We start from the raw sequence: 27,327 nt of genomic DNA on the forward strand, positions 1-27,327 counted from the left end.
TCTTCAGTTCGAGCTAAAGTGGCATCTATCGGAATATTTCATGATTTAAATCGCGCTTTCGTAGGCTGTTCACTACTCCGCTGAACGTCAAAGTTTTATAAAAATAATAAAATTATTCTCCAGTATAAGATTCGCATCTCAATATCAGCGTTCGCCAACGACCATACCATGTTGAACACACCGGTTCTCGTCCGATCACCGAAGTTAAGCAACATTGGGCGCGGTCAGTACTTGGATGGGTGACCGCTTGGGAACACCGCGTGCCGTTGGCCCTCTTCTTTTTTGAATTTTTTTTCAATTTTCTTAATGTTATTTAAGTATTCGGTTGTTTTTCGTCTCTCCCTAACGTTTAATTGCGTGTTGATACAGTCGTTTGGCGTTTCATCCTCCACCCCTACGTACTTAACTTACATTTTTTCAATCAATATCAGATCTGTCGGTGTAATGCACGCCTCTCCTTTTTTGCAATTGCTTTTCTATTTGTTAAATGTTATTTAGCATTTAGATGTTCTTCGTCTGTTTTTGTGATATAACCTACCCCTCCCTACCCCTACCACGTTCATAAACCTATAATTTTGTTGGGATATAATCATTTGGCGTTTCATCCTCCCTCCCTCCCTCCCTCCCTCCCTCCCTCCCTCCCTCCCTCCCTCCCTCCCTCCCTGACATAATGCATGTTTGATGAGATTATTTTGCTTACATAACACATTTAAATATAAATTGCCTAGGATTATACTATTTTTTACGTTTTTTTTAAATTTATGTATCGTCGTTATTTATGTGTTTTACCATTGTTATTAATTTGAATTTTCCCTCTTCAGTTCGAGCTTAAGTGGCATCTATCGGAATATCATGATTTAAATCGCGCTTTCGTAGGCTGTTCACTACTCCGCTGAACGTCAAAGTTTTATAAAAATAATAAAATTATTCTCCAGTATAAGATTCGCATCTCAATATCAGCGTTCGCCAACGACCATACCATGTTGAACACACCGGTTCTCGTCCGATCACCGAAGTTAAGCAACATTGGGCGCGGTCAGTACTTGGATGGGTGACCGCTTGGGAACACCGCGTGCCGTTGGCCCTCTTCTTTTTTGAATTTTTTTTCAATTTTCTAAATGTTATTTAAGTATTCGGTTGTTTTTCGTCTCTCCCTAACGTTTAATTGCGTGTTGATACAGTCGTTTGGCGTTTCATCCTCCACCCCTACGTACTTAACTTACATTTTTTCAATCAATATCAGATCTGTCGGTGTAATGCACGCCTCTCCTTTTTTGCAATTGCTTTTCTATTTGTTAAATGTTATTTAGCATTTAGATGTTCTTCGTCTGTTTTTGTGATATAACCTACCCCTCCCTACCCCTACCACGTTCATAAACCTATAATTTTGTTGGGATATAATCATTTGGCGTTTCATCCTCCCTCCCTCCCTCCCTCCCTCCCTCCCTCCCTCCCTCCCTCCCTCCCTCCCTCCCTCCCTCCCTCCCTCCCTCCCTGACATAATGCATGTTTGATGAGATTATTTTGCTTACATAACACATTTAAATATAAATTGCCTAGGATTATACTATTTTTTACGTTTTTTTAAAATTTATGTATCGTCGTTATTTATGTGTTTTACCATTGTTATTAATTTGAATTTTCCCTCTTCAGTTCGAGCTTAAGTGGCATCTATCGGAATATCATGATTTAAATCGCGCTTTCGTAGGCTGTTCACTACTCCGCTGAACGTCAAAGTTTTATAAAAATAATAAAATTATTCTCCAGTATAAGATTCGCATCTCAATATCAGCGTTCGCCAACGACCATACCATGTTGAACACACCGGTTCTCGTCCGATCACCGAAGTTAAGCAACATTGGGCGCGGTCAGTACTTGGATGGGTGACCGCTTGGGAACACCGCGTGCCGTTGGCCCTCTTCTTTTTTGAATTTTTTTTCAATTTTCTAAATGTTATTTAAGTATTCGGTTGTTTTTCGTCTCTCCCTAACGTTTAATTGCGTGTTGATACAGTCGTTTGGCGTTTCATCCTCCACCCCTACGTACTTAACTTACATTTTTTCAATCAATATCAGATCTGTCGGTGTAATGCACGCCTCTCCTTTTTTGCAATTGCTTTTCTATTTGTTAAATGTTATTTAGCATTTAGATGTTCTTCGTCTGTTTTTGTGATATAACCTACCCCTCCCTACCCCTACCACGTTCATAAACCTATAATTTTGTTGGGATATAATCATTTGGCGTTTCATCCTCCCTCCCTCCCTCCCTCCCTCCCTCCCTCCCTCCCTGACATAATGCATGTTTGATGAGATTATTTTGCTTACATAACACATTTAAATATAAATTGCCTAGGATTATACTATTTTTTACGTTTTTTTTAAATTTATGTATCGTCGTTATTTATGTATTTTACCATTGTTATTAATTTGAATTTTCCCTCTTCAGTTCGAGCTAAAGTGGCATCTATCTGAATATTTCATGATTTAAATCGCGCTTTCGTAGGCTGTTCACTACTCCGCTGAACGTCAAAGTTTTATAAAAATAATAAAATTATTCTCCAGTATAAGATTCGCATCTCAATATCAGCGTTCGCCAACGACCATACCATGTTGAACACACCGGTTCTCGTCCGATCACCGAAGTTAAGCAACATTGGGCGCGGTCAGTACTTGGATGGGTGACCGCTTGGGAACACCGCGTGCCGTTGGCCCTCTTCTTTTTTGAATTTTTTTTCAATTTTCTAAATGTTATTTAAGTATTCGGTTGTTTTTCGTCTCTCCCTAACGTTTAATTGCGTGTTGATACAGTCGTTTGGCGTTTCATCCTCCACCCCTACGTACTTAACTTACATTTTTTCAATCAATATCAGATCTGTCGGTGTAATGCACGCCTCTCCTTTTTTGCAATTGCTTTTCTATTTGTTAAATGTTATTTAGCATTTAGATGTTCTTCGTCTGTTTTTGTGATATAACCTACCCCTCCCTACCCCTACCACGTTCATAAACCTATAATTTTGTTGGGATATAATCATTTGGCGTTTCATCCTCCCTCCCTCCCTCCCTCCCTCCCTCCCTCCCTCCCTCCCTCCCTCCCTCCCTCCCTGACATAATGCATGTTTGATGAGATTATTTTGCTTACATAACACATTTAAATATAAATTGCCTAGGATTATACTATTTTTTACGTTTTTTTTAAATTTATGTATCGTCGTTATTTATGTATTTTACCATTGTTATTAATTTGAATTTTCCCTCTTCAGTTCGAGCTAAAGTGGCATCTATCGGAATATTTCATGATTTAAATCGCGCTTTCGTAGGCTGTTCACTACTCCGCTGAACGTCAAAGTTTTATAAAAATAATAAAATTATTCTCCAGTATAAGATTCGCATCTCAATATCAGCGTTCGCCAACGACCATACCATGTTGAACACACCGGTTCTCGTCCGATCACCGAAGTTAAGCAACATTGGGCGCGGTCAGTACTTGGATGGGTGACCGCTTGGGAACACCGCGTGCCGTTGGCCCTCTTCTTTTTTTAATTTTTTTTCAATTTTCTAAATGTCATTTAAGTATTCGGTTGTTTTTCGTCTCTCCCTAACGTTTAATTGCGTGTTGATACAGTCGTTTGGCGTTTCATCCTCCACCCCTACGTACATAACTTACATTTTTTCAATCAATATCAGATCTGTCGGTGTAATGCACGCCTCTCCTTTTTTGCAATTGCTTTTCTATTTGTTAAATGTTATTTAGCATTTAGATGTTCTTCGTCTGTTTTTGTGATATAACCTACCCCTCCCTACCCCTACCACGTTCATAAACCTATAATTTTGTTGGGATATAATCATTTGGCGTTTCATCCTCCCTCCCTCCCTCCCTCCCTCCCTCCCTCCCTCCCTCCCTGACATAATGCATGTTTGATGAGATTATTTTGCTTACATAACACATTTAAATATAAATTGCCTAGGATTATACTATTTTTTACGTTTTTTTTAAATTTATGTATCGTCGTTATTTATGTGTTTTACCATTGTTATTAATTTGAATTTTCCCTCTTCAGTTCGAGCTAAAGTGGCATCTATCGGAATATTTCATGATTTAAATCGCGCTTTCGTAGGCTGTTCACTACTCCGCTGAACGTCAAAGTTTTATAAAAATAATAAAATTATTCTCCAGTATAAGATTCGCATCTCAATATCAGCGTTCGCCAACGACCATACCATGTTGAACACACCGGTTCTCGTCCGATCACCGAAGTTAAGCAACATTGGGCGCGGTCAGTACTTGGATGGGTGACCGCTTGGGAACACCGCGTGCCGTTGGCCCTCTTCTTTTTTGAATTTTTTTTCAATTTTCTAAATGTTATTTAAGTATTCGGTTGTTTTTCGTCTCTCCCTAACGTTTAATTGCGTGTTGATACAGTCGTTTGGCGTTTCATCCTCCACCCCTACGTACTTAACTTACATTTTTTCAATCAATATCAGATCTGTCGGTGTAATGCACGCCTCTCCTTTTTTGCAATTGCTTTTCTATTTGTTAAATGTTATTTAGCATTTAGATGTTCTTCGTCTGTTTTTGTGATATAACCTACCACTCCCTACCCCTACCACGTTCATAAACCTATAATTTTGTTGGGATATAATCATTTGGCGTTTCATCCTCCCTCCCTCCCTCCCTCCCTCCCTCCCTCCCTCCCTCCCTGACATAATGCATGTTTGATGAGATTATTTTGCTTACATAACACATTTAAATATAAATTGCCTAGGATTATACTATTTTTTACGTTTTTTTTAAATTTATGTATCGTCGTTATTTATGTGTTTTACCATTGTTATTAATTTGAATTTTCCCTCTTCAGTTCGAGCTAAAGTGGCATCTATCGGAATATTTCATGATTTAAATCGCGCTTTCGTAGGCTGTTCACTACTCCGCTGAACGTCAAAGTTTTATAAAAATAATAAAATTATTCTCCAGTATAAGATTTGCATCTCAATATCAGCGTTCGCCAACGACCATACCATGTTGAACACACCGGTTCTCGTCCGATCACCGAAGTTAAGCAACATCGGGCGCGGTCAGTACTTGGATGGGTGACCGCTTGGGAACACCGCGTGCCGTTGGCCCTCTTCTTTTTTGAATTTTTTTTCAATTTTCTAAATGTTATTTAAGTATTCGGTTGTTTTTCGTCTCTCCCTAACGTTTAATTGCGTGTTGATACAGTCGTTTGGCGTTTCATCCTCCACCCCTACGTACTTAACTTACATTTTTTCAATCAATATCAGATCTGTCGGTGTAATGCACGCCTCTCCTTTTTTGCAATTGCTTTTCTATTTGTTAAATGTTATTTAGCATTTAGATGTTCTTCGTCTGTTTTTGTGATATAACCTACCCCTCCCTACCCCTACCACGTTCATAAACCTATAATTTTGTTGGGATATAATCATTTGGCGTTTCATCCTCCCTCCCTCCCTCCCTCCCTCCCTCCCTGACATAATGCATGTTTGATGAGATTATTTTGCTTACATAACACATTTAAATATAAATTGCCTAGGATTATACTATTTTTTACGTTTTTTTTAAATTTATGTATCGTCGTTATTTATGTATTTTACCATTGTTATTAATTTGAATTTTCCCTCTTCAGTTCGAGCTAAAGTGGCATCTATCGGAATATTTCATGATTTAAATCGCGCTTTCGTAGGCTGTTCACTACTCCGCTGAACGTCAAAGTTTTATAAAAATAATAAAATTATTCTCCAGTATAAGATTCGCATCTCAATATCAGCGTTCGCCAACGACCATACCATGTTGAACACACCGGTTCTCGTCCGATCACCGAAGTTAAGCAACATTGGGCGCGGTCAGTACTTGGATGGGTGACCGCTTGGGAACACCGCGTGCCGTTGGCCCTCTTCTTTTTTGAATTTTTTTTCAATTTTCTAAATGTTATTTAAGTATTCGGTTGTTTTTCGTCTCTCCCTAACGTTTAATTGCGTGTTGATACAGTCGTTTGGCGTTTCATCCTCCACCCCTACGTACTTAACTTACATTTTTTCAATCAATATCAGATCTGTCGGTGTAATGCACGCCTCTCCTTTTTTGCAATTGCTTTTCTATTTGTTAAATGTTATTTAGCATTTAGATGTTCTTCGTCTGTTTTTGTGATATAACCTACCCCTCCCTACCCCTACCACGTTCATAAACCTATAATTTTGTTGGGATATAATCATTTGGCGTTTCATCCTCCCTCCCTCCCTCCCTCCCTCCCTCCCTCCCTCCCTCCCTCCCTCCCTGACATAATGCATGTTTGATGAGATTATTTTGCTTACATAACACATTTAAATATAAATTGCCTAGGATTATACTATTTTTTACGTTTTTTTTAAATTTATGTATCGTCGTTATTTATGTGTTTTACCATTGTTATTAATTTGAATTTTCCCTCTTCAGTTCGAGCTAAAGTGGCATCTATCGGAATATTTCATGATTTAAATCGCGCTTTCGTAGGCTGTTCACTACTCCGCTGAACGTCAAAGTTTTATAAAAATAATAAAATTATTCTCCAGTATAAGATTTGCATCTCAATATCAGCGTTCGCCAACGACCATACCATGTTGAACACACCGGTTCTCGTCCGATCACCGAAGTTAAGCAACATTGGGCGCGGTCAGTACTTGGATGGGTGACCGCTTGGGAACACCGCGTGCCGTTGGCCCTCTTCTTTTTTGAATTTTTTTTCAATTTTCTAAATGTTATTTAAGTATTCGGTTGTTTTTCGTCTCTCCCTAACGTTTAATTGCGTGTTGATACAGTCGTTTGGCGTTTCATCCTCCACCCCTACGTACTTAACTTACATTTTTTCAATCAATATCAGATCTGTCGGTGTAATGCACGCCTCTCCTTTTTTGCAATTGCTTTTCTATTTGTTAAATGTTATTTAGCATTTAGATGTTCTTCGTCTGTTTTTGTGATATAACCTACCCCTCCCTACCCCTACCACGTTCATAAACCTATAATTTTGTTGGGATATAATCATTTGGCGTTTCATCCTCCCTCCCTCCCTCCCTCCCTCCCTCCCTCCCTCCCTGACATAATGCATGTTTGATGAGATTATTTTGCTTACATAACACATTTAAATATAAATTGCCTAGGATTATACTATTTTTTACGTTTTTTTTAAATTTATGTATCGTCGTTATTTATGTATTTTACCATTGTTATTAATTTGAATTTTCCCTCTTCAGTTCGAGCTAAAGTGGCATCTATCGGAATATTTCATGATTTAAATCGCGCTTTCGTAGGCTGTTCACTACTCCGCTGAACGTCAAAGTTTTATAAAAATAATAAAATTATTCTCCAGTATAAGATTCGCATCTCAATATCAGCGTTCGCCAACGACCATACCATGTTGAACACACCGGTTCTCGTCCGATCACCGAAGTTAAGCAACATTGGGCGCGGTCAGTACTTGGATGGGTGACCGCTTGGGAACACCGCGTGCCGTTGGCCCTCTTCTTTTTTGAATTTTTTTTCATTTTTCTAAATGTTATTTAAGTATTCGGTTGTTTTTCGTCTCTCCCTAACGTTTAATTGCGTGTTGATACAGTCGTTTGGCGTTTCATCCTCCACCCCTACGTACTTAACTTACATTTTTTCAATCAATATCAGATCTGTCGGTGTAATGCACGCCTCTCCTTTTTTGCAATTGCTTTTCTATTTGTTAAATGTTATTTAGCATTTAGATGTTCTTCGTCTGTTTTTGTGATATAACCTACCCCTCCCTACCCCTACCACGTTCATAAACCTATAATTTTGTTGGGATATAATCATTTGGCGTTTCATCCTCCCTCCCTCCCTCCCTCCCTCCCTCCCTCCCTCCCTGACATAATGCATGTTTGATGAGATTATTTTGCTTACATAACACATTTAAATATAAATTGCCTAGGATTATACTATTTTTTACGTTTTTTTTAAATTTATGTATCGTCGTTATTTATGTATTTTACCATTGTTATTAATTTGAATTTTCCCTCTTCAGTTCGAGCTAAAGTGGCATCTATCGGAATATTTCATGATTTAAATCGCGCTTTCGTAGGCTGTTCACTACTCCGCTGAACGTCAAAGTTTTATAAAAATAATAAAATTATTCTCCAGTATAAGATTCGCATCTCAATATCAGCGTTCGCCAACGACCATACCATGTTGAACACACCGGTTCTCGTCCGATCACCGAAGTTAAGCAACATTGGGCGCGGTCAGTACTTGGATGGGTGACCGCTTGGGAACACCGCGTGCCGTTGGCCCTCTTCTTTTTTGAATTTTTTTTCAATTTTCTAAATGTTATTTAAGTATTCGGTTGTTTTTCGTCTCTCCCTAACGTTTAATTGCGTGTTGATACAGTCGTTTGGCGTTTCATCCTCCACCCCTACGTACTTAACTTACATTTTTTCAATCAATATCAGATCTGTCGGTGTAATGCACGCCTCTCCTTTTTTGCAATTGCTTTTCTATTTGTTAAATGTTATTTAGCATTTAGATGTTCTTCGTCTGTTTTTGTGATATTTTGGCTTGCGTGTAGTGCGTGTGTTATACTTACCTGTATAACAGCCAATAAATGTGTATAGTGTAGGTTATGATAGAGTGAAACAGATGTAGTTGATAATTTAAGTTTATTGCAAACACGTTACACTATTACACGATTAGAATATCAGAAGGATTTAGTAGGAATCAAGAGATGTCGACCGCCAGGTCAGATCAGAGAAACAGGAATGCTCGTCGGTAATGGATTGGCAGCGAGCTCTGTTTCACGTCGGGTTGCCATCCGTGAAACAGTGTTTCCGTATTAAAATATTATTTTAGGCTGGCAGACAGTTCTTGCCCCCACATACCTTCCCCCCAGTGTCAACGATACATAAAAGAAAAAATTAGGGGTTCTAGAAAAAATATATACATATCACAAAATTTGCATGACGTCGGTTACATAATATAAACAAATTCGGTGTGTGACGTCATCGCAAAATAACATAAGCCTATGCGTTCAGAAAGATATCTCTTAAATGGTGAAGTTACTTTATGAACAATACATTTATATGTTTGTGAACGCATAGTCATGAACAAATTCCTAATAATAACATTATTTGAAAGTTAAATCCTTTTTTTAAAAATGTGTTGATATAATTACATGTTCGGAGCATGTACTGCATCTACGAACTGTATGTTTTTCTTGGAGCATTTACTGCATCGACAAAATTTTACATTTATAATTGGAGCATTTACTGCATCGACAAAATTTTATATTTATAATTGGAGCATTTACTGCATCGACAAAATTTTATATTTATAATTGGAGCATTTACTGCATCGACAAAATTTTATATTTATAATTGGAGCATTTACTGCATCGACAATTGTATGTTTTGTATTTATTTTCAAAACCAAAAGTTGCAAACAGAGTGCATTTAATACTTTAATGTTTGAAAACAATAAATGGTATTACAACATTTGACACAAGTGGTTATTATTTAACTTATCTAAACCTTTTTATATGGTAATGCATCTACGAACAGTGTTGTCGGAGCATATTATGAAATTAAGCATAAGTTAATTATAAAATAAAAAGTAGGAATCTATTTCCATTTGTATATATTTTTAATAATGCGTCTACAAACAGTGTTCGGAGCATGAGTTGTCAATTATTGAGTTATTTTAAAGTTGATTATTCTAAATATTATTTATTACATATTTAAATAACTACAAATTTGTCTTATAATATAGGAACATGATATCAATGTATAAAGTATGAACATAAGTGTTTCTTCAATCTTTGAACAAAAGGAAACGACGATTAATGTCACTATATTATAAAATTATTTATATCCGTGTTATGGAAAAAAGGTGTAAAAAAGGAAAAAAAAAAATACATATTTAAATGTTTTTGTAAAAGTACATTTAGCAATAGCATGGCTGTGAGTACATAACTCTAAATGTTTATCTTTGAGATTACAAGGTAACTAAAAATATAACAAAAAACAACTGTCATATGTTCGTAGAATGTGTTTGTATTGATAATATTATCAAATGGCTATGTTTTCTTACGAACAAATGACAATGGTTCAATTCTGTAAAAAATTAATAATAATAATACATATATGTCTCAACGACATGTTACATCAGATGCGTGATCAGTACATTTGATTTAACATGGTTAAAAGCATTTATATTTGTAACAGAGTCATCACATATAGTGGTAAGTTATTTCTAAACAAGATTTATACAGAAGTTGTCGCATATAGCGGAATGGATAATTTCTCCTAGAAAATATATGTATATGAGTTTGCACTATAATATGGTAAGTTAAAAGTTAGCTAGGTAACTTTGTGCGATTACATGGTATCACTTCATGGTTTTAAAGGATGAAAGTATTCACCGTAATAAGGTTTTTTATAAAATTGTAAAAAACGTGGTAATTTGCAAAGTAATTATAATATAAAGGTCAGGTTTTCATCAAGAACTTGAACGCTTAAATATTATGTATGTAACATTAATTTAGAGAATATAAATGTTGGTATATGGAATTCAATCTTTAAATCGATAGCAAGAGTAGATTCTTAATCATTGTTTCTATCATGAGTTACAGAAAATTTATATGTTAAAAAAGTTGTGTCTTTTGTGCATTAGTATGTACCGTAACTTATTGGAAAATGGACTTGACGACCTGATCTTGTTGTTGTCTTTGGTTCAGGTTGGTCTGGAACAGATGTGTGATTATCGCAAGGAAGTCTTCCATTAGTTAGTTCGGCTGGCGAACATTTCAATTCCTCGCGAACAGTAGATCTCAGGCTGGTAATATAAGTGGGAGGGTTTCCATCCAGTTTTGCTCACCACTTGCCATGAAAGATGCTTTTAAACTGGTTATTGCTTGTGGGTAATACGCGGTAGTCGTGCTGAGAGATGATGTGACATATATAGAATTCTCCGGGTGCGGGCGATGGTTTGCTTTGCGGTTTGTTGGTCAAGCGCGGGTCAGTGTGTCGACGCCGGGCGCTGGTGACCGGACTCGATGATGATCAGGCACTGGGGAAGAACGTGGTTCTTCAAGTACGCCAGTGCTGACGGAAAGGCCGAAGGTACAGTGGACCTTGCAGGCGATTGAGCGGGAGTTGTTTGGACCAGTGAGGATTTTGCGTGTCCTCGTTGTGGTCGCGATGTATGGATGAAGCGCTGGTCAGATTGCTGGAACCAGGGCGTTCAGATCCGATGTAGGCTGGCCAGGGATGATTCCCGGGACCTGGGCGCTACAATGATGTCCCGATGGAGTCCATGAGCAGAGCCGGGAATATTGTCCTTCGCGCGATGAAGATGCGCGGGTTATTGCTTGTGTTTCTCTCTAATTGATGACGGCTGATTGATGACTGGTTTGATTTGTTCCATTTGAAGGGGCAGCTTTAGTATTTGTTTTTGTAGGTAAAATACATGATGTACATCTGCTTCCGAATGTGCTGCGCGTTGGTCTTCCATATTGTTCAACTTATCTTGAGAAATTGTTACAGGTTCTTGAAACGATGAAGGTATGTTTGTTTCTTCCGATGAGGTCATTTCCAATAATATGTTACGGGTATGTTTGTTTCTTCCGATGAGATCATTTCCAATAATATGTTACGGGTATGTTTGTTTCTTCCGATGAGGTCATTTCCAATAATATGTTACGTAATACGTTATGCAAGACATAAAAAATCCAAAAAAAAAACTAGAGAATACTGTGTAAGAATCTATTCCATCTACCGGATATCTTAGCAAGTTATTAGCGAGTTTGCGTTTGTATTGTATTTTAGTGAAGACGCAAACCGCGTCACGTAAGTTATTGTGAAATACCGATATGCAAATATGGCGCTATTATTATATAGTGCAATAATAATTTAAATTTGTTATTACAAAATAGTATGATGTTAAATTACCTCAAAGTAAGGTTTGGCAATTATTGGACAATAACCTTAATATCACTACAATAATGTATATCTAAAACATGATTATGTAGGTATGCTGAACAATTCATTGTTTTGCGAAATGGCAATAAGAAATCGTGATATAGGTTACTTGATTGAGATATGTGGGTAGGTTGGCTTGTTCAACTGCAGGTTGTCCACGTGGATTGTTGCGTCATCTTCCTTGTCCGGGGAGTAGATGCTGCCGTTGTAGGTTGTAGTGGGTAGGTTGTAATTCATCGCAAGATTATGATGCCATGGTTAGCCACGTTGTTGACAGCCTGATTTCAGGATCGTTCTCACTGAAATTAATTTTAACACGCACTTAATTTTCATAAAAATAGTAAAACATTTCAAGCTAGGGATTGATTGACAAAATAGGGTATTGATGGGAACTATACCACGTGTATATTTCCTTAAATTACCGGGACATTTACTAGCATTTATATTAAAAAATTGATTTGTAAGAGATATATGAATTGGATTTTACTTACTGATCTTGCCCGGGATTGCTGTTTCTCTTTTCTGATCCTTGGCGGTGACGGAATGTTGCAAAATGATTTTAAAATACTAAAGTCGGTATATTGTTCTGAGTCGATGGGTCACCAATTTGGCTAGCGTGTAATGCTTGTGTTATACTTACCTGTATAACAGCCAATAAATGTGTATAGTGTAGGTTATGATAGAGTGAAACAGATGTAGTTGATAATTTAAGTTTATTGCAAACACGTTACACTATTACACGATTAGAATATCAGAAGGATTTAGTAGGAATCAAGAGATGTCGACCGCCAGGTCAGATCAGAGAAACAGGAATGCTCGTCGGTAATGGATTGGCAGCGAGCTCTGTTTCACGTCGGGTTGCCATCCGTGAAACAGTGTTTCCGTATTAAAATATTATTTTAGGCTGGCAGACAGTTCTTGCCCCCACAATATAACCTACCCCTCCCTACCCCTACCACGTTCATAAACCTATAATTTTGTTGGGATATAATCATTTGGCGTTTCATCCTCCCTCCCTCCCTCCCTCCCTCCCTCCCTCCCTCCCTCCCTGACATAATGCATGTTTGATGAGATTATTTTGCTTACATAACACATTTAAATATAAATTGCCTAGGATTATACTATTTTTTACGTTTTTTTAAAATTTATGTATCGTCGTTATTTATGTGTTTTACCATTGTTATTAATTTGAATTTTCCCTCTTCAGTTCGAGCTAAAGTGGCATCTATCGGAATATTTCATGATTTAAATCGCGCTTTCGTAGGCTGTTCACTACTCCGCTGAACGTCAAAGTTTTATAAAAATAATAAAATTATTCTCCAGTATAAGATTTGCATCTCAATATCAGCGTTCGCCAACGACCATACCATGTTGAACACACCGGTTCTCGTCCGATCACCGAAGTTAAGCAACATTGGGCGCGGTCAGTACTTGGATGGGTGACCGCTTGGGAACACCGCGTGCCGTTGGCCCTCTTCTTTTTTGAATTTTTTTTCAATTTTCTAAATGTTATTTAAGTATTCGGTTGTTTTTCGTCTCTCCCTAACGTTTAATTGCGTGTTGATACAGTCGTTTGGCGTTTCATCCTCCACCCCTACGTACTTAACTTACATTTTTTCAATCAATATCAGATCTGTCGGTGTAATGCACGCCTCTCCTTTTTTGCAATTGCTTTTCTATTTGTTAAATGTTATTTAGCATTTAGATGTTCTTCGTCTGTTTTTGTGATATAACCTACCCCTCCCTACCCCTACCACGTTCATAAACCTATAATTTTGTTGGGATATAATCATTTGGCGTTTCATCCTCCCTCCCTCCCTCCCTCCCTCCCTCCCTCCCTCCCTGACATAATGCATGTTTGATGAGATTATTTTGCTTACATAACACATTTAAATATAAATTCCCTAGGATTATACTATTTTTTACGTTTTTTTTAAATTTATGTATCGTCGTTATTTATGTATTTTACCATTGTTATTAATTTGAATTTTCCCTCTTCAGTTCGAGCTAAAGTGGCATCTATCGGAATATTTCATGATTTAAATCGCGCTTTCGTAGGCTGTTCACTACTCCGCTGAACGTCAAAGTTTTATAAAAATAATAAAATTATTCTCCAGTATAAGATTCGCATCTCAATATCAGCGTTCGCCAACGACCATACCATGTTGAACACACCGGTTCTCGTCCGATCACCGAAGTTAAGCAACATTGGGCGCGGTCAGTACTTGGATGGGTGACCGCTTGGGAACACCGCGTGCCGTTGGCCCTCTTCTTTTTTGAATTTTTTTTCAATTTTCTAAATGTTATTTAAGTATTCGGTTGTTTTTCGTCTCTCCCTAACGTTTAATTGCGTGTTGATACAGTCGTTTGGCGTTTCATCCTCCACCCCTACGTACTTAACTTACATTTTTTCAATCAATATCAGATCTGTCGGTGTAATGCACGCCTCTCCTTTTTTGCAATTGCTTTTCTATTTGTTAAATGTTATTTAGCATTTAGATGTTCTTCGTCTGTTTTTGTGATATAACCTACCCCTCCCTACCCCTACCACGTTCATAAACCTATAATTTTGTTGGGATATAATCATTTGGCGTTTCATCCTCCCTCCCTCCCTCCCTCCCTCCCTCCCTCCCTCCCTGACATAATGCATGTTTGATGAGATTATTTTGCTTACATAACACATTTAAATATAAATTGCCTAGGATTATACTATTTTTTACGTTTTTTTTAAATTTATGTATCGTCGTTATTTATGTATTTTACCATTGTTATTAATTTGAATTTTCCCTCTTCAGTTCGAGCTAAAGTGGCATCTATCGGAATATTTCATGATTTAAATCGCGCTTTCGTAGGCTGTTCACTACTCCGCTGAACGTCAAAGTTTTATAAAAATAATAAAATTATTCTCCAGTATAAGATTTGCATCTCAATATCAGCGTTCGCCAACGACCATACCATGTTGAACACACCGGTTCTCGTCCGATCACCGAAGTTAAGCAACATTGGGCGCGGTCAGTACTTGGATGGGTGACCGCTTGGGAACACCGCGTGCCGTTGGCCCTCTTCTTTTTTGAATTTTTTTTCAATTTTCTAAATGTTATTTAAGTATTCGGTTGTTTTTCGTCTCTCCCTAACGTTTAATTGCGTGTTGATACAGTCGTTTGGCGTTTCATCCTCCACCCCTACGTACTTAACTTACATTTTTTCAATCAATATCAGATCTGTCGGTGTAATGCACGCCTCTCCTTTTTTGCAATTGCTTTTCTATTTGTTAAATGTTATTTAGCATTTAGATGTTCTTCGTCTTTTTTGTGATATAACCTACCCCTCCCTACCCCTACCACGTTCATAAACCTATAATTTTGTTGGGATATAATCATTTGGCGTTTCATCCTCCCTCCCTCCCTCCCTCCCTCCCTCCCTCCCTCCCTGACATAATGCATGTTTGATGAGATTATTTTGCTTACATAACACATTTAAATATAAATTGCCTAGGATTAAAATATTTTTTACGTTTTTTTTAAATTTATGTATCGTCGTTATTTATGTATTTTACCATTGTTATTAATTTGAATTTTCCCTCTTCAGTTCGAGCTAAAGTGGCATCTATCGGAATATTTCATGATTTAAATCGCGCTTTCGTAGGCTGTTCACTACTCCGCTGAACGTCAAAGTTTTATAAAAATAATAAAATTATTCTCCAGTATAAGATTCGCATCTCAATATCAGCGTTCGCCAACGACCATACCATGTTGAACACACCGGTTCTCGTCCGATCACCGAAGTTAAGCAACATTGGGCGCGGTCAGTACTTGGATGGGTGACCGCTTGGGAACACCGCGTGCCGTTGGCCCTCTTCTTTTTTGAATTTTTTTTCAATTTTCTAAATGTTATTTAAGTATTCGGTTGTTTTTCGTCTCTCCCTAACGTTTAATTGCGTGTTGATACAGTCGTTTGGCGTTTCATCCTCCACCCCTACGTACTTAACTTACATTTTTTCAATCAATATCAGATCTGTCGGTGTAATGCACGCCTCTCCTTTTTTGCAATTGCTTTTCTATTTGTTTAATGTTATTTAGCATTTAGATGTTCTTCGTCTGTTTTTGTGATATAACCTACCCCTCCCTACCCCTACCACGTTCATAAACCTATAATTTTGTTGGGATATAATCATTTGGCGTTTCATCCTCCCTCCCTCCCTCCCTCCCTCCCTCCCTCCCTCCCTGACATAATGCATGTTTGATGAGATTATTTTGCTTACATAACACATTTAAATATAAATTGCCTAGGATTATACTATTTTTTACGTTTTTTTTAAATTTATGTATCGTCGTTATTTATGTATTTTACCATTGTTATTAATTTGAATTTTCCCTCTTCAGTTCGAGCTAAAGTGGCATCTATCGGAATATTTCATGATTTAAATCGCGCTTTCGTAGGCTGTTCACTACTCCGCTGAACGTCAAAGTTTTATAAAAATAATAAAATTATTCCAGTATAAGATTCGCATCTCAATATCAGCGTTCGCCAACGACCATACCATGTTGAACACACCGGTTCTCGTCCGATCACCGAAGTTAAGCAACATTGGGCGCGGTCAGTACTTGGATGGGTGACCGCTTGGGAACACCGCGTGCCGTTGGCCCTCTTCTTTTTTGATTTTTTTTTCAATTTTCTAAATGTTATTTAAGTATTCGGTTGTTTTTCGTCTCTCCCTAACGTTTAATTGCGTGTTGATACAGTCGTTTGGCGTTTCATCCTCCACCCCTACGTACTTAACTTACATTTTTTCAATCAATATCAGATCTGTCGGTGTAATGCACGCCTCTCCTTTTTTGCAATTGCTTTTCTATTTGTTAAATGTTATTTAGCATTTAGATGTTCTTCGTCTGTTTTTGTGATATAACCTACCCCTCCCTACCCCTACCACGTTCATAAACCTATAATTTTGTTGGGATATAATCATTTGGCGTTTCATCCTCCCTCCCTCCCTCCCTCCCTCCCTCCCTGACATAATGCATGTTTGATGAGATTATTTTGCTTACATAACACATTTAAATATAAATTGCCTAGGATTATACTATTTTTTACGTTTTTTTTAAATTTATGTATCGTCGTTATTTATGTGTTTTACCATTGTTATTAATTTGAATTTTCCCTCTTCAGTTCGAGCTAAAGTGGCATCTATCGGAATATTTCATGATTTAAATCGCGCTTTCGTAGGCTGTTCACTACTCCGCTGAACGTCAAAGTTTTATAAAAATAATAAAATTATTCTCCAGTATAAGATTCGCATCTCAATATCAGCGTTCGCCAACGACCATACCATGTTGAACACACCGGTTCTCGTCCGATCACCGAAGTTAAGCAACATTGGGCGCGGTCAGTACTTGGATGGGTGACCGCTTGGGAACACCGCGTGCCGTTGGCCCTCTTCTTTTTTGAATTTTTTTTCAATTTTCTAAATGTTATTTAAGTATTCGGTTGTTTTTCGTCTCTCCCTAACGTTTAATTGCGTGTTGATACAGTCGTTTGGCGTTTCATCCTCCACCCCTACGTACTTAACTTACATTTTTTCAATCAATATCAGATCTGTCGGTGTAATGCACGCCTCTCCTTTTTTGCAATTGCTTTTCTATTTGTTAAATGTTATTTAGCATTTAGATGTTCTTCGTCTGTTTTTGTGATATAACCTACCCCTCCCTACCCCTACCACGTTCATAAACCTATAATTTTGTTGGGATATAATCATTTGGCGTTTCATCCTCCCTCCCTCCCTCCCTCCCTCCCTCCCTCCCTCCCTGACATAATGCATGTTTGATGAGATTATTTTGCTTACATAACACATTTAAATATAAATTGCCTAGGATTATACTATTTTTTACGTTTTTTTTAAATTTATGTATCGTCGTTATTTATGTATTTTACCATTGTTATTAATTTGAATTTTCCCTCTTCAGTTCGAGCTAAAGTGGCATCTATCGGAATATTTCATGATTTAAATCGCGCTTTCGTAGGCTGTTCACTACTCCGCTGAACGTCAAAGTTTTATAAAAATAATAAAATTATTCTCCAGTATAAGATTCGCATCTCAATATCAGCGTTCGCCAACGACCATACCATGTTGAACACACCGGTTCTCGTCCGATCACCGAAGTTAAGCAACATTGGGCGCGGTCAGTACTTGGATGGGTGACCGCTTGGGAACACCGCGTGCCGTTGGCCCTCTTCTTTTTTGAATTTTTTTTCAATTTTCTAAATGTTATTTAAGTATTCGGTTGTTTTTCGTCTCTCCCTAACGTTTAATTGCGTGTTGATACAGTCGTTTGGCGTTTCATCCTCCACCCCTACGTACTTAACTTACATTTTTTCAATCAATATCAGATCTGTCGGTGTAATGCACGCCTCTCCTTTTTTGCAATTGCTTTTCTATTTGTTAAATGTTATTTAGCATTTAGATGTTCTTCGTCTGTTTTTGTGATATAACCTACCCCTCCCTACCCCTACCACGTTCATAAACCTATAATTTTGTTGGGATATAATCATTTGGCGTTTCATCCTCCCTCCCTCCCTCCCTCCCTCCCTCCCTCCCTCCCTCCCTCCCTCCCTCCCTCCCTGACATAATGCATGTTTGATGAGATTATTTTGCTTACATAACACATTTAAATATAAATTGCCTAGGATTATACTATTTTTTACGTTTTTTTTAAATTTATGTATCGTCGTTATTTATGTGTTTTACCATTGTTATTAATTTGAATTTTCCCTCTTCAGTTCGAGCTAAAGTGGCATCTATCGGAATATCATGATTTAAATCGCGCTTTCGTAGGCTGTTCACTACTCCGCTGAACGTCAAAGTTTTATAAAAATAATAAAATTATTCTCCAGTATAAGATTCGCATCTCAATATCAGCGTTCGCCAACGACCATACCATGTTGAACACACCGGTTCTCGTCCGATCACCGAAGTTAAGCAACATTGGGCGCGGTCAGTACTTGGATGGGTGACCGCTTGGGAACACCGCGTGCCGTTGGCCCTCTTCTTTTTTGAATTTTTTTTCAATTTTCTAAATGTTATTTAAGTATTCGGTTGTTTTTCGTCTCTCCCTAACGTTTAATTGCGTGTTGATACAGTCGTTTGGCGTTTCATCCTCCACCCCTACGTACTTAACTTACATTTTTTCAATCAATATCAGATCTGTCGGTGTAATGCACGCCTCTCCTTTTTTGCAATTGCTTTTCTATTTGTTAAATGTTATTTAGCATTTAGATGTTCTTCGTCTGTTTTTGTGATATAACCTACCCCTCCCTACCCCTACCACGTTCATAAACCTATAATTTTGTTGGGATATAATCATTTGGCGTTTCATCCTCCCTCCCTCCCTCCCTCCCTCCCTCCCTCCCTCCCTCCCTGACATAATGCATGTTTGATGAGATTATTTTGCTTACATAACACATTTAAATATAAATTGCCTAGGATTATACTATTTTTTACGTTTTTTTTAAATTTATGTATCGTCGTTATTTATGTGTTTTACCATTGTTATTAATTTGAATTTTCCCTCTTCAGTTCGAGCTAAAGTGGCATCTATCGGAATATTTCATGATTTAAATCGCGCTTTCGTAGGCTGTTCACTACTCCGCTGAACGTCAAAGTTTTATAAAAATAATAAAATTATTCTCCAGTATAAGATTTGCATCTCAATATCAGCGTTCGCCAACGACCATACCATGTTGAACACACCGGTTCTCGTCCGATCACCGAAGTTAAGCAACATTGGGCGCGGTCAGTACTTGGATGGGTGACCGCTTGGGAACACCGCGTGCCGTTGGCCCTCTTCTTTTTTGAATTTTTTTTCAATTTTCTAAATGTTATTTAAGTATTCGGTTGTTTTTCGTCTCTCCCTAACGTTTAATTGCGTGTTGATACAGTCGTTTGGCGTTTCATCCTCCACCCCTACGTACTTAACTTACATTTTTTCAATCAATATCAGATCTGTCGGTGTAATGCACGCCTCTCCTTTTTTGCAATTGCTTTTCTATTTGTTAAATGTTATTTAGCATTTAGATGTTCTTCGTCTGTTTTTGTGATATAACCTACCCCTCCCTACCCCTACCACGTTCATAAACCTATAATTTTGTTGGGATATAATCATTTGGCGTTTCATCCTCCCTCCCTCCCTCCCTCCCTCCCTCCCTCCCTCCCTGACATAATGCATGTTTGATGAGATTATTTTGCTTACATAACACATTTAAATATAAATTGCCTAGGATTATACTATTTTTTACGTTTTTTTTAAATTTATGTATCGTCGTTATTTATGTATTTTACCATTGTTATTAATTTGAATTTTCCCTCTTCAGTTCGAGCTAAAGTGGCATCTATCGGAATATTTCATGATTTAAATCGCGCTTTCGTAGGCTGTTCACTACTCCGCTGAACGTCAAAGTTTTATAAAAATAATAAAATTATTCTCCAGTATAAGATTCGCATCTCAATATCAGCGTTCGCCAACGACCATACCATGTTGAACACACCGGTTCTCGTCCGATCACCGAAGTTAAGCAACATTGGGCGCGGTCAGTACTTGGATGGGTGACCGCTTGGGAACACCGCGTGCCGTTGGCCCTCTTCTTTTTTGAATTTTTTTTCAATTTTCTAAATGTTATTTAAGTATTCGGTTGTTTTTCGTCTCTCCCTAACGTTTAATTGCGTGTTGATACAGTCGTTTGGCGTTTCATCCTCCACCCCTACGTACTTAACTTACATTTTTTCAATCAATATCAGATCTGTCGGTGTAATGCACGCCTCTCCTTTTTTGCAATTGCTTTTCTATTTGTTAAATGTTATTTAGCATTTAGATGTTCTTCGTCTGTTTTTGTGATATAACCTACCCCTCCCTACCCCTACCACGTTCATAAACCTATAATTTTGTTGGGATATAATCATTTGGCGTTTCATCCTCCCCCCCCTCCCTCCCTCCCTCCCTCCCTCCCTCCCTCCCTGACATAATGCATGTTTGATGAGATTATTTTGCTTACATAACACATTTAAATATAAATTGCCTAGGATTATACTATTTTTTACGTTTTTTTTAAATTTATGTATCGTCGTTATTTATGTGTTTTACCATTGTTATTAATTTGAATTTTCCCTCTTCAGTTCGAGCTAAAGTGGCATCTATCGGAATATCATGATTTAAATCGCGCTTTCGTAGGCTGTTCACTACTCCGCTGAACGTCAAAGTTTTATAAAAATAATAAAATTATTCTCCAGTATAACATTCGCATCTCAATATCAGCGTTCGCCAACGACCATACCATGTTGAACACACCGGTTCTCGTCCGATCACCGAAGTAAAGCAACATTGGGCGCGGTCAGTACTTGGATGGGTGACCGCTTGGGAACACCGCGTGCCGTTGGCCCTCTTCTTTTTTGAATTTTTTTTCAATTTTCTAAATGTTATTTAAGTATTCGGTTGTTTTTCGTCTCTCCCTAACGTTTAATTGCGTGTTGATACAGTCGTTTGGCGTTTCATCCTCCACCCCTACGTACTTAACTTACATTTTTTCAATCAATATCAGATCTGTCGGTGTAATGCACGCCTCTCCTTTTTTGCAATTGCTTTTCTATTTGTTTAATGTTATTTAGCATTTAGATGTTCTTCGTCTGTTTTTGTGATATAACCTACCCCTCCCTACCCCTACCACGTTCATAAACCTATAATTTTGTTGGGATATAATCATTTGGCGTTTCATCCTCCCTCCCTCCCTCCCTCCCTCCCTGACATAATGCATGTTTGATGAGATTATTTTGCTTACATAACACATTTAAATATAAATTGCCTAGGATTATACTATTTTTTACGTTTTTTTTAAATTTATGTATCGTCGTTATTTATGTATTTTACCATTGTTATTAATTTGAATTTTCCCTCTTCAGTTCGAGCTAAAGTGGCATCTATCGGAATATTTCATGATTTAAATCGCGCTTTCGTAGGCTGTTCACTACTCCGCTGAACGTCAAAGTTTTATAAAAATAATAAAATTATTCTCCAGTATAAGATTCGCATCTCAATATCAGCGTTCGCCAACGACCATACCATGTTGAACACACCGGTTCTTGTCCGATCACCGAAGTTAAGCAACATTGGGCGCGGTCAGTACTTGGATGGGTGACCGCTTGGGAACACCGCGTGCCGTTGGCCCTCTTCTTTTTTGAATTTTTTTTCAATTTTCTAAATGTTATTTAAGTATTCGGTTTTTTTTCGTCTCTCCCTAACGTTTAATTGCGTGTTGATACAGTCGTTTGGCGTTTCATCCTCCACCCCTACGTACTTAACTTACATTTTTTCAATCAATATCAGATCTGTCGGTGTAATGCACGCCTCTCCTTTTTTGCAATTGCTTTTCTATTTGTTAAATGTTATTTAGCATTTAGATGTTCTTCGTCTGTTTTTGTGATATAACCTACCCCTCCCTACCCCTACCACGTTCATAAACCTATAATTTTGTTGGGATATAATCATTTGGCGTTTCATCCTCCCTCCCTCCCTCCCTGACATAATGCATGTTTGATGAGATTATTTTGCTTACATAACACATTTAAATATAAATTGCCTAGGATTATACTATTTTTTACGTTTTTTTTAAATTTATGTATCGTCGTTATTTATGTGTTTTACCATTGTTATTAATTTGAATTTTCCCTCTTCAGTTCGAGCTAAAGTGGCATCTATCGGAATATCATGATTTAAATCGCGCTTTCGTAGGCTGTTCACTACTCCGCTGAACGTCAAAGTTTTATAAAAATAATAAAATTATTCTCCAGTATAAGATTCGCATCTCAATATCAGCGTTCGCCAACGACCATACCATGTTGAACACACCGGTTCTCGTCCGATCACCGAAGTTATGCAACATTGGGCGCGGTCAGTACTTGGATGGGTGACCGCTTGGGAACACCGCGTGCCGTTGGCCCTCTTCTTTTTTGAATTTTTTTTCAATTTTCTAAATGTTATTTAAGTATTCGGTTGTTTTTCGTCTCTCCCTAACGTTTAATTGCGTGTTGATACAGTCGTTTGGCGTTTCATCCTCCACCCCTACGTACTTAACTTACATTTTTTCAATCAATATCAGATCTGTCGGTGTAATGCACGCCTCTCCTTTTTTGCAATTGCTTTTCTATTTGTTTAATGTTATTTAGCATTTAGATGTTCTTCGTCTGTTTTTGTGATATAACCTACCCCTCCCTACCCCTCCCTACCCCTACCACGTTCATAAACCTATAATTTTGTTGGGATATAATCATTTGGCGTTTCATCCTCCCTCCCTCCCTCCCTCCCTCCCTCCCTCCCTCCCTCCCTCCCTCCCTCCCTCCCTCCCTCCCTGACATAATGCATGTTTGATGAGATTATTTTGCTTACATAACACATTTAAATATAAATTGCCTAGGATTATACTATTTTTTACGTTTTTTTTAAATTTATGTATCGTCGTTATTTATGTATTTTACCATTGTTATTAATTTGAATTTTCCCTCTTCAGTTCGAGCTAAAGTGGCATCTATCGGAATATTTCATGATTTAAATCGCGCTTTCGTAGGCTGTTCACTACTCCGCTGAACGTCAAAGTTTTATAAAAATAATAAAATTATTCTCCAGTATAAGATTCGCATCTCAATATCAGCGTTCGCCAACGACCATACCATGTTGAACACACCGGTTCTCGTCCGATCACCGAAGTTAAGCAACATTGGGCGCGGTCAGTACTTGGATGGGTGACCGCTTGGGAACACCGCGTGCCGTTGGCCCTCTTCTTTTTTGAATTTTTTTTCAATTTTCTAAATGTTATTTAAGTATTCGGTTGTTTTTCGTCTCTCCCTAACGTTTAATTGCGTGTTGATACAGTCGTTTGGCGTTTCATCCTCCACCCCTACGTACTTAACTTACATTTTTTCAATCAATATCAGATCTGTCGGTGTAATGCACGCCTCTCCTTTTTTGCAATTGCTTTTCTATTTGTTAAATGTTATTTAGCATTTAGATGTTCTTCGTCTGTTTTTGTGATATAACCTACCCCTCCCTACCCCTACCACGTTCATAAACCTATAATTTTGTTGGGATATAATCATTTGGCGTTTCATCCTCCCTCCCTCCCTCCCTCCCTCCCTCCCTCCCTCCCTCCCTGACATAATGCATGTTTGATGAGATTATTTTGCTTACATAACACATTTAAATATAAATTGCCTAGGATTATACTATTTTTTACGTTTTTTTTAAATTTATGTATCGTCGTTATTTATGTGTTTTACCATTGTTATTAATTTGAATTTTCCCTCTTCAGTTCGAGCTAAAGTGGCATCTATCGGAATATTTCATGATTTAAATCGCGCTTTCGTAGGCTGTTCACTACTCCGCTGAACGTCAAAGTTTTATAAAAATAATAAAATTATTCTCCAGTATAAGATTTGCATCTCAATATCAGCGTTCGCCAACGACCATACCATGTTGAACACACCGGTTCTCGTCCGATCACCGAAGTTAAGCAACATTGGGCGCGGTCAGTACTTGGATGGGTGACCGCTTGGGAACACCGCGTGCCGTTGGCCCTCTTCTTTTTTGAATTTTTTTTCAATTTTCTAAATGTTATTTAAGTATTCGGTTGTTTTTCGTCTCTCCCTAACGTTTAATTGCGTGTTGATACAGTCGTTTGGCGTTTCATCCTCCACCCCTACGTACTTAACTTACATTTTTTCAATCAATATCAGATCTGTCGGTGTAATGCACGCCTCTCCTTTTTTGCAATTGCTTTTCTATTTGTTAAATGTTATTTAGCATTTAGATGTTCTTCGTCTGTTTTTGTGATATAACCTACCCCTCCCTACCCCTACCACGTTCATAAACCTATAATTTTGTTGGGATATAATCATTTGGCGTTTCATCCTCCCTCCCTCCCTCCCTCCCTCCCTCCCTCCCTCCCTCCCTGACATAATGCATGTTTGATGAGATTATTTTGCTTACATAACACATTTAAATATAAATTGCCTAGGATTATACTATTTTTTACGTTTTTTTTAAATTTATGTATCGTCGTTATTTATGTGTTTTACCATTGTTTTTAATTTGAATTTTCCCTCTTCAGTTCGAGCTAAAGTGGCATCTATCGGAATATTTCATGATTTAAATCGCGCTTTCGTAGGCTGTTCACTACTCCGCTGAACGTCAAAGTTTTATAAAAATAATAAAATTATTCTCCAGTATAAGATTTGCATCTCAATATCAGCGTTCGCCAACGACCATACCATGTTGAACACACCGGTTCTCGTCCGATCACCGAAGTTAAGCAACATTGGGCGCGGTCAGTACTTGGATGGGTGACCGCTTGGGAACACCGCGTGCCGTTGGCCCTCTTCTTTTTTGAATTTTTTTTCAATTTTCTAAATGTTATTTAAGTATTCGGTTGTTTTTCGTCTCTCCCTAACGTTTAATTGCGTGTTGATACAGTCGTTTGGCGTTTCATCCTCCACCCCTACGTACTTAACTTACATTTTTTCAATCAATATCAGATCTGTCGGTGTAATGCACGCCTCTCCTTTTTTGCAATTGCTTTTCTATTTGTTAAATGTTATTTAGCATTTAGATGTTCTTCGTCTGTTTTTGTGATATAACCTACCCCTCCCTACCCCTACCACGTTCATAAACCTATAATTTTGTTGGGATATAATCATTTGGCGTTTCATCCTCCCTCCCTCCCTCCCTCCCTCCCTCCCTCCCTCCCTCCCTCCCTCCCTGACATAATGCATGTTTGATGAGATTATTTTGCTTACATAACACATTTAAATATAAATTGCCTAGGATTATACTATTTTTTACGTTTTTTTTAAATTTATGTATCGTCGTTATTTATGTATTTTACCATTGTTATTAATTTGAATTTTCCCTCTTCAGTTCGAGCTAAAGTGGCATCTATCGGAATATTTCATGATTTAAATCGCGCTTTCGTAGGCTGTTCACTACTCCGCTGAACGTCAAAGTTTTATAAAAATAATAAAATTATTCTCCAGTATAAGATTCGCATCTCAATATCAGCGTTCGCCAACGACCATACCATGTTGAACACACCGGTTCTCGTCCGATCACCGAAGTTAAGCAACATTGGGCGCGGTCAGTACTTGGATGGGTGACCGCTTGGGAACACCGCGTGCCGTTGGCCCTCTTCTTTTTTGAATTTTTTTTCAATTTTCTAAATGTTATTTAAGTATTCGGTTGTTTTTCGTCTCTCCCTAACGTTTAATTGCGTGTTGATACAGTCGTTTGGCGTTTCATCCTCCACCCCTACGTACTTAACTTACATTTTTTCAATCAATATCAGATCTGTCGGTGTAATGCACGCCTCTCCTTTTTTGCAATTGCTTTTCTATTTGTTAAATGTTATTTAGCATTTAGATGTTCTTCGTCTGTTTTTGTGATATAACCTACCCCTCCCTACCCCTACCACGTTCATAAACCTATAATTTTGTTGGGATATAATCATTTGGCGTTTCATCCTCCCTCCCTCCCTCCCTCCCTCCCTCCCTCCCTGACATAATGCATGTTTGATGAGATTATTTTGCTTACATAACACATTTAAATATAAATTGCCTAGGATTATACTATTTTTTACGTTTTTTTTAAATTTATGTATCGTCGTTATTTATGTGTTTTACCATTGTTATTAATTTGAATTTTCCCTCTTCAGTTCGAGCTAAAGTGGCATCTTTCGGAATATTTCATGATTTAAATCGCGCTTTCGTAGGCTGTTCACTACTCCGCTGAACGTCAAAGTTTTATAAAAATAATAAAATTATTCTCCAGTATAAGATTTGCATCTCAATATCAGCGTTCGCCAACGACCATACCATGTTGAACACACCGGTTCTCGTCCGATCACCGAAGTTAAGCAACATTGGGCGCGGTCAGTACTTGGATGGGTGACCGCTTGGGAACACCGCGTGCCGTTGGCCCTCTTCTTTTTTGAATTTTTTTTCAATTTTCTAAATGTTATTTAAGTATTCGGTTGTTTTTCGTCTCTCCCTAACGTTTAATTGCGTGTTGATACAGTCGTTTGGCGTTTCATCCTCCACCCCTACGTACTTAACTTACATTTTTTCAATCAATATCAGATCTGTCGGTGTAATGCACGCCTCTCCTTTTTTGCAATTGCTTTTCTATTTGTTAAATGTTATTTAGCATTTAGATGTTCTTCGTCTGTTTTTGTGATATAACCTACCCCTCCCTACCCCTACCACGTTCATAAACCTATAATTTTGTTGGGATATAATCATTTGGCGTTTCATCCTCCCTCC

The 27,327-nt window shown here is 37.8% G+C and overlaps 29 non-coding genes across 29 annotated transcripts; all 29 read left to right on the forward strand.

Moving 5' to 3' along the window:
* Nucleotides 1–153: 153 nt before the first annotated feature.
* LOC149412963 (5S ribosomal RNA) lies at nt 154–272 on the forward strand. Its single transcript, XR_016304296.1, has one exon. It is a non-coding gene; the product is annotated as a 5S ribosomal RNA (ribosomal RNA).
* Nucleotides 273–965: 693 nt separating this feature from the next.
* LOC149412964 (5S ribosomal RNA) lies at nt 966–1,084 on the forward strand. The gene has a single exon (XR_016304297.1). It is a non-coding gene; the product is annotated as a 5S ribosomal RNA (ribosomal RNA).
* Nucleotides 1,085–1,797: 713 nt separating this feature from the next.
* LOC149412965 (5S ribosomal RNA) lies at nt 1,798–1,916 on the forward strand. Its single transcript, XR_016304299.1, has one exon. It is a non-coding gene; the product is annotated as a 5S ribosomal RNA (ribosomal RNA).
* Nucleotides 1,917–2,591: 675 nt separating this feature from the next.
* Nucleotides 2,592–2,710, forward strand: LOC149412966 (5S ribosomal RNA). Its single transcript, XR_016304300.1, has one exon. It is a non-coding gene; the product is annotated as a 5S ribosomal RNA (ribosomal RNA).
* A 695-nt stretch (nt 2,711–3,405) lies between these two features.
* On the forward strand, nt 3,406–3,524 carry LOC149412967 (5S ribosomal RNA). Its single transcript, XR_016304301.1, has one exon. It is a non-coding gene; the product is annotated as a 5S ribosomal RNA (ribosomal RNA).
* A 679-nt stretch (nt 3,525–4,203) lies between these two features.
* Nucleotides 4,204–4,322, forward strand: LOC149412968 (5S ribosomal RNA). Its single transcript, XR_016304302.1, has one exon. It is a non-coding gene; the product is annotated as a 5S ribosomal RNA (ribosomal RNA).
* A 679-nt stretch (nt 4,323–5,001) lies between these two features.
* LOC149412969 (5S ribosomal RNA) lies at nt 5,002–5,120 on the forward strand. Its single transcript, XR_016304491.1, has one exon. It is a non-coding gene; the product is annotated as a 5S ribosomal RNA (ribosomal RNA).
* A 667-nt stretch (nt 5,121–5,787) lies between these two features.
* On the forward strand, nt 5,788–5,906 carry LOC149412970 (5S ribosomal RNA). The gene has a single exon (XR_016304303.1). It is a non-coding gene; the product is annotated as a 5S ribosomal RNA (ribosomal RNA).
* A 687-nt stretch (nt 5,907–6,593) lies between these two features.
* On the forward strand, nt 6,594–6,712 carry LOC149412971 (5S ribosomal RNA). Its single transcript, XR_016304304.1, has one exon. It is a non-coding gene; the product is annotated as a 5S ribosomal RNA (ribosomal RNA).
* A 675-nt stretch (nt 6,713–7,387) lies between these two features.
* LOC149412972 (5S ribosomal RNA) lies at nt 7,388–7,506 on the forward strand. The gene has a single exon (XR_016304305.1). It is a non-coding gene; the product is annotated as a 5S ribosomal RNA (ribosomal RNA).
* Nucleotides 7,507–8,181: 675 nt separating this feature from the next.
* On the forward strand, nt 8,182–8,300 carry LOC149412973 (5S ribosomal RNA). Its single transcript, XR_016304306.1, has one exon. It is a non-coding gene; the product is annotated as a 5S ribosomal RNA (ribosomal RNA).
* A 5,034-nt stretch (nt 8,301–13,334) lies between these two features.
* LOC149412974 (5S ribosomal RNA) lies at nt 13,335–13,453 on the forward strand. Its single transcript, XR_016304307.1, has one exon. It is a non-coding gene; the product is annotated as a 5S ribosomal RNA (ribosomal RNA).
* A 675-nt stretch (nt 13,454–14,128) lies between these two features.
* LOC149412975 (5S ribosomal RNA) lies at nt 14,129–14,247 on the forward strand. The gene has a single exon (XR_016304308.1). It is a non-coding gene; the product is annotated as a 5S ribosomal RNA (ribosomal RNA).
* A 675-nt stretch (nt 14,248–14,922) lies between these two features.
* LOC149412976 (5S ribosomal RNA) lies at nt 14,923–15,041 on the forward strand. Its single transcript, XR_016304310.1, has one exon. It is a non-coding gene; the product is annotated as a 5S ribosomal RNA (ribosomal RNA).
* A 674-nt stretch (nt 15,042–15,715) lies between these two features.
* LOC149412977 (5S ribosomal RNA) lies at nt 15,716–15,834 on the forward strand. The gene has a single exon (XR_016304311.1). It is a non-coding gene; the product is annotated as a 5S ribosomal RNA (ribosomal RNA).
* A 673-nt stretch (nt 15,835–16,507) lies between these two features.
* LOC149412978 (5S ribosomal RNA) lies at nt 16,508–16,626 on the forward strand. Its single transcript, XR_016304312.1, has one exon. It is a non-coding gene; the product is annotated as a 5S ribosomal RNA (ribosomal RNA).
* A 667-nt stretch (nt 16,627–17,293) lies between these two features.
* Nucleotides 17,294–17,412, forward strand: LOC149412979 (5S ribosomal RNA). The gene has a single exon (XR_016304313.1). It is a non-coding gene; the product is annotated as a 5S ribosomal RNA (ribosomal RNA).
* A 675-nt stretch (nt 17,413–18,087) lies between these two features.
* On the forward strand, nt 18,088–18,206 carry LOC149412980 (5S ribosomal RNA). Its single transcript, XR_016304314.1, has one exon. It is a non-coding gene; the product is annotated as a 5S ribosomal RNA (ribosomal RNA).
* A 693-nt stretch (nt 18,207–18,899) lies between these two features.
* Nucleotides 18,900–19,018, forward strand: LOC149412981 (5S ribosomal RNA). Its single transcript, XR_016304315.1, has one exon. It is a non-coding gene; the product is annotated as a 5S ribosomal RNA (ribosomal RNA).
* A 679-nt stretch (nt 19,019–19,697) lies between these two features.
* On the forward strand, nt 19,698–19,816 carry LOC149412982 (5S ribosomal RNA). Its single transcript, XR_016304316.1, has one exon. It is a non-coding gene; the product is annotated as a 5S ribosomal RNA (ribosomal RNA).
* A 675-nt stretch (nt 19,817–20,491) lies between these two features.
* Nucleotides 20,492–20,610, forward strand: LOC149412983 (5S ribosomal RNA). Its single transcript, XR_016304317.1, has one exon. It is a non-coding gene; the product is annotated as a 5S ribosomal RNA (ribosomal RNA).
* Nucleotides 20,611–21,288: 678 nt separating this feature from the next.
* On the forward strand, nt 21,289–21,407 carry LOC149412984 (5S ribosomal RNA). Its single transcript, XR_016304495.1, has one exon. It is a non-coding gene; the product is annotated as a 5S ribosomal RNA (ribosomal RNA).
* A 663-nt stretch (nt 21,408–22,070) lies between these two features.
* LOC149412985 (5S ribosomal RNA) lies at nt 22,071–22,189 on the forward strand. The gene has a single exon (XR_016304511.1). It is a non-coding gene; the product is annotated as a 5S ribosomal RNA (ribosomal RNA).
* Nucleotides 22,190–22,842: 653 nt separating this feature from the next.
* Nucleotides 22,843–22,961, forward strand: LOC149412986 (5S ribosomal RNA). Its single transcript, XR_016304520.1, has one exon. It is a non-coding gene; the product is annotated as a 5S ribosomal RNA (ribosomal RNA).
* Nucleotides 22,962–23,674: 713 nt separating this feature from the next.
* LOC149412987 (5S ribosomal RNA) lies at nt 23,675–23,793 on the forward strand. Its single transcript, XR_016304318.1, has one exon. It is a non-coding gene; the product is annotated as a 5S ribosomal RNA (ribosomal RNA).
* Nucleotides 23,794–24,472: 679 nt separating this feature from the next.
* Nucleotides 24,473–24,591, forward strand: LOC149412988 (5S ribosomal RNA). The gene has a single exon (XR_016304320.1). It is a non-coding gene; the product is annotated as a 5S ribosomal RNA (ribosomal RNA).
* A 679-nt stretch (nt 24,592–25,270) lies between these two features.
* LOC149412989 (5S ribosomal RNA) lies at nt 25,271–25,389 on the forward strand. Its single transcript, XR_016304322.1, has one exon. It is a non-coding gene; the product is annotated as a 5S ribosomal RNA (ribosomal RNA).
* Nucleotides 25,390–26,076: 687 nt separating this feature from the next.
* Nucleotides 26,077–26,195, forward strand: LOC149412990 (5S ribosomal RNA). The gene has a single exon (XR_016304323.1). It is a non-coding gene; the product is annotated as a 5S ribosomal RNA (ribosomal RNA).
* A 671-nt stretch (nt 26,196–26,866) lies between these two features.
* On the forward strand, nt 26,867–26,985 carry LOC149412991 (5S ribosomal RNA). The gene has a single exon (XR_016304324.1). It is a non-coding gene; the product is annotated as a 5S ribosomal RNA (ribosomal RNA).
* The last annotated feature ends 342 nt before the right edge of the window (nt 26,986–27,327 follow it).

Source organism: Hesperophylax consimilis, chromosome 22, assembly GCF_061612785.1.
Source record: "Hesperophylax consimilis isolate HC1 chromosome 22, BYU_Hcon_1.0, whole genome shotgun sequence".
NCBI lineage: Eukaryota > Metazoa > Arthropoda > Insecta > Trichoptera > Limnephilidae > Hesperophylax > Hesperophylax consimilis.